Source organism: Cotesia glomerata, linkage group LG5, assembly GCF_020080835.1.
Source record: "Cotesia glomerata isolate CgM1 linkage group LG5, MPM_Cglom_v2.3, whole genome shotgun sequence".
Taxonomy (NCBI): Eukaryota; Metazoa; Arthropoda; class Insecta; order Hymenoptera; family Braconidae; genus Cotesia; species Cotesia glomerata.
The window spans coordinates 19,153,490-19,162,383 of NC_058162.1; the positions used below are offsets into that span (position 1 = coordinate 19,153,490).

Genomic DNA, 8,894 nt, shown 5'->3' on the forward strand with positions numbered 1-8,894 from the left:
ATTTTTTTTCGGGTATTTACTGCACACCACACAAATAAATTAAAAAAATAAGTTTAATAATAAGTTACTGACGAATAAATTGCGAGAAAGGACATAGCCGGATTAATATGGGAATTCTGCCCCCATGGCTTTTTTGACTTATACTTAGGAGGTCGATTTGGTGTCGAATGAAAATAATTCACAACAATTTTGAGCTCTTTAACTCAAACAGTACTTGAGAATTTCAAAAAAACCTGTTTTTTTTTTTAATTATTTTTATTTTTATAGTAAAATTCGGAATTATTTGATGATGATTCTTTTCCTAATTCTTACGAGTCCAAAACATGAAAAAATAATATGGTCATGATTCTCAAACAGAAAACCGATTTTTAACGGAGAAAATAAAATTATATATATATATATATATATTTTTTTTTTTTAAGTCTTCTTGAAATATGTCACTCACCAAAATTCGTCAGAAAATGTCTTTTATACTCTTCTATACTCAGGAATTTTTTTGAATTTTTTGAAGTAGTGGAACAATTTATGAAAAATTAAAAACTCATTTTTTTCTCAAAATCTAGCGTTTTAACAAACTTACAGCAACGAGAACAAAATAAATAATTACAATTTATTTTTCAGCATCCAATAAAGACAACCGAATTTTTTGTTTTCACATTGAAGCTCGAGTAATTCTGCGTTGGATATATATAATTTTTAAATAATTTAATAATATAAAAACGAAATTTAATATGAACTAAGTCTGTAAAACTCCACTAAAATTAAATTTTAGGAATGGGTACTTTTACCTAGTTTGCCTGTCAGGGGTAAAAAGACAGAAAATTCCTCTAACTCTCAGCAGAAAAAATTAGGAAAACGGATTACCCTGAAGGCCATTACATTCCTGTAACTTCCCGCTAATTCCATAACTCGGCGCTTAAAATTGTACTTATCACAGTTTTGAGCTCTTCGAGCTCAACAAAAACAATTTATGTGTTATTTTGAGCTCTCCGAGCTCAAAAAGTTAGCTGTTCTAAGTTTTTAAGCTCTTTGAGCTCAAAAGTCTGTTAGCAGTTTAATAAAACAGTATTTTTTGAATTTTTAAACCGCAATAACCTCTGAATGAATGAACTGATTTTTACGCGGCTTGCAACATTCGACGCAGTTTTTTGAATTCTATGATTTATTACTGAACATGAATTGATCAGAACGAAAAACACAAGCTTACGAAGGATTTCACTAAATATTTTGTAATAACAGAGGTAGATTCTCAACGGCCTATTTCTTTGACTCAGGTGCTATGCTCTAATTCTTAAAATACATTAAATTATGATAATGAGTCATAAGTGATGACAATGAGGATGTTATCATCATCAAAAAAGAGTTTGTTTTTTGTTAGCCTTACTTTTATAGAAACCAAAGTGATGTTTTAAATTTCAAGGAAAATTACCTATTCAATTACATATTTATGGTAATTTATTATTACAAAAATTTTTATCTTGACATTTGAGTGACTTTTATTTCAGAATAAAAATTAATGATTATTACTATATACGTAAAAAAATTAGGAAAACGGTTGACTAAAGGCCATCCCTGCAACTTTCCGCTTATTCCATATCTAAGCGCTCAATATTTCACTTACTTTATTTTTGAGCTCTTCGAGCTCAAAAGTCTGATGGAAGTTTCGTAGAACACTATTATTTGAGTTTTTAAATTAAAATAACTTTTAAATAAATGAACCGATTTTCACCTGTGCAAATTTAGCACCTCATCCAAGGATTCGCGAAGTAAAAATGACCTTAATCGATAGGTCTACGTTAGGTCCGGATAGGTCCACCAAAATTTTCGTTAGGTCCCTCATAGCTTTTTTACAAAAAATTTTTTTAATTTTTACTAAAAAAAAAAAAAAATAGCACCTCATTCTATGAAAAGCTGGCTAATTTTATCAAAATCGCATTCTTTATCGTAAGGTCTGTATTGGTCTATGTTTTTTTTTTATATTAATGATTTTATTGTCGTTATTAATAATTATAAATTAATTAAAATCTGCGCATACGCACATCGCATCTAATACGGCGCACAATTTAATGTATACCCGTTTTGATTTTTCGACTTTTAATAATTCAATAGAAAAATATATTAATTCATGAACTGCTTTCTAAATGATTAATTAATAGCACTTAAATGAGCTTATACCTTTAAAAATGTCCATAGTTTGCAAGATACAAGGTAATTTCTTATTTATTTACATTTTTAAAAATATAAACTCATCCTGATATAATACACTCATAAAGAGCTTCCCCGAGTCGAAATTTTAAAACCCCAGTTCAACCTAGTAGAGCCTGATTCCTTTAATGTAGACATATGCCGCTCTAATTTAAGAACCTTTTTCAACCTAACTCGTCTTATATCAGGGTGAGGAATAGTGAGTTGGGGTTTAGTTTAAATTTTAAGATTCTGTTTCAACCTAAATCGTCTTGCATCAGGGTGAGGAGTATTGAGTTGGGGTTTAGTTCAAATTTTAAAACTCTGTTTAAACCTTATTCGTCTAAATTCAGGTCGTAGAAGAGTGAGCTGGGGTTTAATGAGAATTTTATCGCGTAGGCTTCCTAGGGTGAAACAGAGATTAAAACTTTATACATTTTTCAAAATAAATAAGAGTAATAAAATTATTATCATTATTTTGAAAATGTATTACAGTAAAACGTGCGAAAAAATCACAATAAAACCATTTATAAATTTTTTATGCTTAATAAACTGCGTCGAATGCTTTTTTAAAAATTAAAATCGAACGACGCGTTCAAAAATTATATTTGTTTAAAAATTCACAAAATTTTTTTTCTCAGTATTTTTTCGACATAACATTTAAATTTCTTAACCAAACGATATTTGCCCGGACATCCACTTTTTTCGCTTTAAAAACTGTGTTGAAAACCATTTGGAAAATTAAAATCGATCGACGCGTCCAAAAGTTACAGCTGGTTGAAAATTTACAAAAAAATTTTTTTGATATTTTTCGAAAATAATTACCGGGCTTCTTTAACCTTTCAACATAAACCCGTATATACAGATTTTTTTTTCATTACTACTCTAAAAACTACTTTGAATACCGTTTTAAAAATCAAAATCGAACGATATGTTACAAAATTATACCTTATAAAAATTTCAAAAATAATTTCTTCCAGAATTTTTTCGAAATAATTTTCAGATATTTTAACTATTTAACTATTCATGTGTATATATTTTTCGTGCTTTAAATAAAAATTATGGTTTGTGCAAGAATAATTTAAAAATATACGAAAGATCAAGTTTTCCTACTTAAAAATTTGACCTAATTGCTAAAAGAATAGTTTGCCAAATTAAAAATTTAAAGAATGAACAAATAGCACAGTTTTTCACATTTTGAACTCGAAGAGCTCAAAAATATAATTTTTGTGTCGCAGCTTTTGAAGCCCCATAAAGCGATCTTTAAGTTTAAATTGATTAAACGAAAAATTTCGAAGTAATTCCGAAAAAACATTTTTTTCGGTTTTCTTTCGACAACGATAACTCACGAACGAATTAACCGATTTTGACCGGGTTGGCGGCGATCGACGTGGTTTTTTAATGTTAACAGCTGAATAGTTTTTGAAATCGATCGATGGAGCCGTTTCAAAGTTATTAAAAAAAAAACACATTTGAAAAAAATTTTTTTGTAGTTTTTTTTAAATTTCTCAAGATCTACCGGTTCGAATCGGTCCCAATTATATTCAAAATCTAAGTTTGATCAAGCCCTTTTGAATAACGCCAATCGCGATACACACATACACACACATACATACTTACATGCATACTTACATACATACATACAGACAAACGGACACCATCGCGGAAACAATCGGGGAAGCTTCCTAGGACCTCAAAACGTCAACATCCGTTGAAAACTTGATTTTCGAAAAACGGTAAAACCAATAACTTCCTCAACTTTTGAAAATTTTCAATTTTCTTAGTGGGAAGTTAAAAATTTAGGCAATTTTCGCGATGAAATTTTTTAAGCACTTTGTAAGCAGCGTTGTAAAATTAATAATAATAATCACAGTAATATTTACCATGACATAAGAAATAATAATAATATTTAATCACATGAGTTAATTTTAATTTTGTCAGTTGTAGCTTAAATGGAAACAAATATTTCTACTGTATGACTAGTCTTCGAGTAGCAGAGGGGATCCAGTCTTGCTTCGTAATCGTGAGGTCTCGATTTCGAATCCCAGTAAAGCTGAGTTTTTTTCAACAGAAATTTGTGTTTTCTTCGTCGTTTCTTCTGTCTTCATTTCGATATCATTATTCTTGTATAATTATAAATTAACGTCACTAATAGTTATCATTACCTTAACAGTCATGCAAATAATAACATGAAGTAACCAACAGTTAAATGATAATTTTTTCTTTTTACTATGAATATAACCAGTTTAGGCTATTAAGGTTGAACTAGGTTGAAATAGGTTTTAATAAAACCCCTGCCTGACACTTTTTCGTCTGAGAAACAAAATATCGTATACATCGTGCAATCCCAGCTAGGCGCTAAAAGAGTGAAACAGAGTTTTATTAAGAACCTTCTTCAACCTAACTCGTCTGAAAACGGACTTAAGTAGACGTTACCAGAGTGAAACGGGGTTTAGTATCAATGCAGTTCCTTATTTCTTAAAACCTATTTCATTCTGTTTCACCCTGAATTAGACTATCCCAGGTTAAAATGGGTTTTAAGCGAAAAAATTTCGACTCGGGTCGATTTGAGTATCCACATGCAATTTTGATATATTTTATATTGTTTACTAATAATATATTTAAATAATATTTACGTTATTTTAATTTTTTTCTTATTTCGCCTAAAACGTCAACTGACATGTTTTGCCGACATATCAGTAGTAAAAATAATTATTTGAGTTTACAATGTTGAAACCTTTATGCTACAGCTTGTAGACTCTGTTACTGCTTAATGAACAGTAATGATCTTATATAACATCATTACATATGTAAGTAGTTTAAAGTTAATGACCACGTGTTTTGGCTTATTTGTAACCAATAAATAAAATAATTAAGATTAAATAAAAAATAATAAATATGTCAATAACGCCAAGAGTAGTGTAAGTATTTTTTATATATTAAATCAGTCAAAATTTTTTCATATAAAGTTTATATTCGTTGATTATTAGCGCTTAAGTATGGAATTAGCGGGAAGTTGCAGGGATGGCCTTTAGGGTCAACCGTTTTCCTAATTTTTTTAATTAGATACAGATAGTAACACTAATCAAATCATTTCAATTTATATTTCATGCTTGGAAGAAGTGAGTTATTAGCCAAAAGTAAGCAAGCTGATACAAATTTGTATTAAAAAAAAATGTTACCAATTTTAAAATTAAGTTAATAAAGTATCAAATTTTGAAAACTATAATTTTCTATTTTTTATTGGTTTTATTTGAATTCCTTACTCATTGATTGGCTATTTGGGTTAACGCGCGCGAAACACAGTCGATTCAAATCTTCAATCATTAGAAAAATACGAAAACTAAATAAATTAATTAATTTTCTAATAATGATATAAGTATTTATTATTTTTATAATTAACTTGTCATATAAACAAACTAATTACGAATAAAAAAAAATAAAACTGATCACATTTAGATAATAAAAAAATAAAGTATGACACGTTGGTTTTTGTTGATCAAATAATTTTTCTCCCCTCCGAGCGGAAAGCGTCAATTTTCCGCCCGCTGCGCTAAATGAAAATGCCGCTTTCCGCCTCCGTCGAGGAGAAAAATAGTATTCAAGTTTATATGACGAGGTAAAAAAATAAAAAATTTTATTTTTGTGATTATTTGTAAAAGAAGCTAACAATTGAAAAAAAAAAAAAAAAAAAATAGGCACCATTAGATAATTGAATATCGAAAAAATGCCTTTTTTAAAATTTAAAATACGATCATTTGTATTGTATATATGACATATTAAAATTTTAATTAATTAAAAATAAATAAGTAGAATTAATTAATATATCTTGCATAGAAACTGAATGAGTAAGAAGTAAGTAATTCATTGAAAGCAAATATCATAAGAAAAGTTCAATGCTTCTCAAATAAGTAGAGAAAAAACTATTTGTATATTTTATTGTTAATAATTAATTAATACTATCAGCAAATACAGATGTTAGTTGAGTAATTATTGAATTATTAAAAGTCTAAAAATCAAAACGGTTATACTTTGAATTTCCCGTCGCATTAGATGCATTATGCGCATGCGCGGATTTTAATTAATTTATAATTATTAATAACGACAATAAAATCATTAATATAAAAAAAAACATAGACCAATACAGATCTAACGATAAAGAATTCGATTTTGATAAAATTAACCAGCTTTTCATAGAATGAGGTGCTATTTTTTTTTTTTTTTAGTAAAAATTAAAAAAATTTTTTGTAAAAAAACTATGAGGGACCTAACGAAAATTTTGGTGGACCTATCCGGACCTAACGTAGACCTATCGATTAAGGTCATTTTTACTTCGCGAATCCTTGGATGAGGTGCTAAATTTGCACAGGTCCGATTTTCTCGCGGTTTGTGGCATTCAACGCAGTTTATTGAGCTCTTTGGAAAATCTTAGAGCGCGAACTGGTTTGTGACAGGGAATTTGAATTCCCGCGGGACTTAATTTTTTGATAATCGTGTCGCGGTGAGTAGGAGCTACTCTTTACCTTCGGAGCGCGATGAAGTAGTTGTACGACTCGTCACCGGGTCGTATACATCGCTGAGTCCTCACCGCTGTCCCCGGAAAATGAAGTGCGGGAGCGAACAAGAGGGAAGTTCTAGAGCCGGCGAGGAGGTTATAAAAACGCCGGTTGTTGTGTCAAGTGATCTTTTTTTGGTTTTCTTCACGTGAAATTCTGCAAGTACGGGTACAACTGTTGGTCCAGCGTGGGATATTCTCTGAGATAAGTAAGTATTTGATTTCTGAAGGCTTCACGAGTGGAACGAAGCGATTGAATTTTATTGTCTCGGAATTTCTATATAAAATTACTTGTCGTTAGGCCATTTGGCTGACGGTCTTTGTTTTATTTGAGATATTTATTTGCTGAAATTTCTAGGATAAATTTATCGAGGATAAGATTTGAGTTTGGAAGTAATCTTTGGTAATCTTTGGTGAATTAATTAGGAGGCTAAAATAATTAAATTTTAATTCCTGAGCGGCCATTTTATGTCAGTGAGTTTCGTACTTTAGTATTTATTGTCAAGGTTAATTAGTTAGTTTTGTCGCTGAACTTTTATATTGAAAATTAAATTTAATTGATTAATCGTTAATTTATTGGTAGAGAATTTATTACTAATTTATTATAGGCCTGTTGGCTATAATAAATTAATTTTAGTTAAGAATTTTCAAGACAAAATTTGAATAAGAAATGAAAATGCGTAATTAAGTCAGTAGAGGTCATTGAGACGCTTAGGATTATAACATTGATGGTTAGAAATTTTAAGAGAAATTAAATTTAGGCCGGTGGGTTAATTTAATTGAATTTTAGTTAGCCAGCGAATTATTTATTTTATTAAGAAAAATTAAAAATTGAAGTTATTTAGTAAGAAAATTTATGAGGGATTAAATTTAGTGCAACTGATTGATACGTGAAGAACTTTGCTGAAGAATTATGTATTAAGATAAGATTAAAAATTGGAATTTTAGTTGTTAGTGATTTAGATAATTGAATAATTAAGAAGTTTTTATTTGGTAAATTATGTTGTTAGTTATTCCGTCAGTTGGACGAGGGTTTAAGAAATTAAGAATCTAGATGCGTAATGGTCTATGATCGAATTAGGAAATTAAAGATAGATGCGTAATGGTCTAAAATTGAGTTAAGAAATTAAGAAGATAGATGCGTAATGGTCTATGATTGAATTAGGAAATTAAAGATAGATGCGTAATGGTCTAAAATTGAGTTAAGAAATTAAGAAGATAGATGTGTAATGATCTATGTTTAAAAGAATTTAATGATATTTAGTTGTAAGTTTTGGCAAGTGCCTGCGTAGGTGAGAGGTTTGCACAATTAAGTGATTGTTAGGTTAATCTTAAGGGCAATATTGTTAAGAAATTTTGTTAATTTTAAATTGGTTATTTTGAATAAATAATTGAATTATTAATTGTTAATAATTGTTTCTCAGCATTAATTTTACAGCCTTTCTCAACTTCTCACGACCCGATCTTTCCTTCTCATGCTCCCCGGTTTCTGGGACACCGAGTATAAAATCCCAGTGGCGCCTTTTTCAAAGAGGAAAGGGGTGACCAATTGGACAGGGCTAACCACCCCGTTACAGGTTAGACTAAGATTTTCATTGAAATTCTGAAAAAACATTTTTTTCAATTTTTTTCGACAACGATATCTCACGAACAAATCAACTGATTTTGACTGGACTGGTGGCGATCTACGTAGTTTTCTGATGTTAAGAGCTAATTAGTTTTTGGAATCGATCGGTAAAGCCGTTTAAAAGTTATTCTAAAAAAACTATATCGGAAAAAATTTTTTTTTGAAGTATTTTTGGGATTTCTCGGAATCTACCGGTCCAAACCCTTTCAAAATAACAGACAATCTAAGTTCGACGGAACTCTATAAAAACGCCACTAGTTTGATTCCAATCGGTTAAGCTGCTCAAAAGCTATAAGCAGTTTACATACGGCCAGTTTACACATACACACACACACGTGCGCGCACACACACACACACACACACACACACACACACACACACACACACACACACACACACACACACACACACACACACACACACACACACACACACACACACACACACACACACACACACACACACACACACACACACACACACACAATACGGACGTCATCGCGGAAACATTCGGGTAAGCTTCGTAGG

The 8,894-nt window shown here is 30.2% G+C and overlaps 1 protein-coding gene across 4 annotated transcripts in view; it reads left to right on the plus strand.

Moving 5' to 3' along the window:
• The window catches only part of LOC123266303 (protein unc-13 homolog 4B), a 118,621-nt gene that overhangs the window by 21,441 nt on the left and 88,286 nt on the right, over positions 1-8,894 (plus strand). The window lies entirely within an intron of this gene.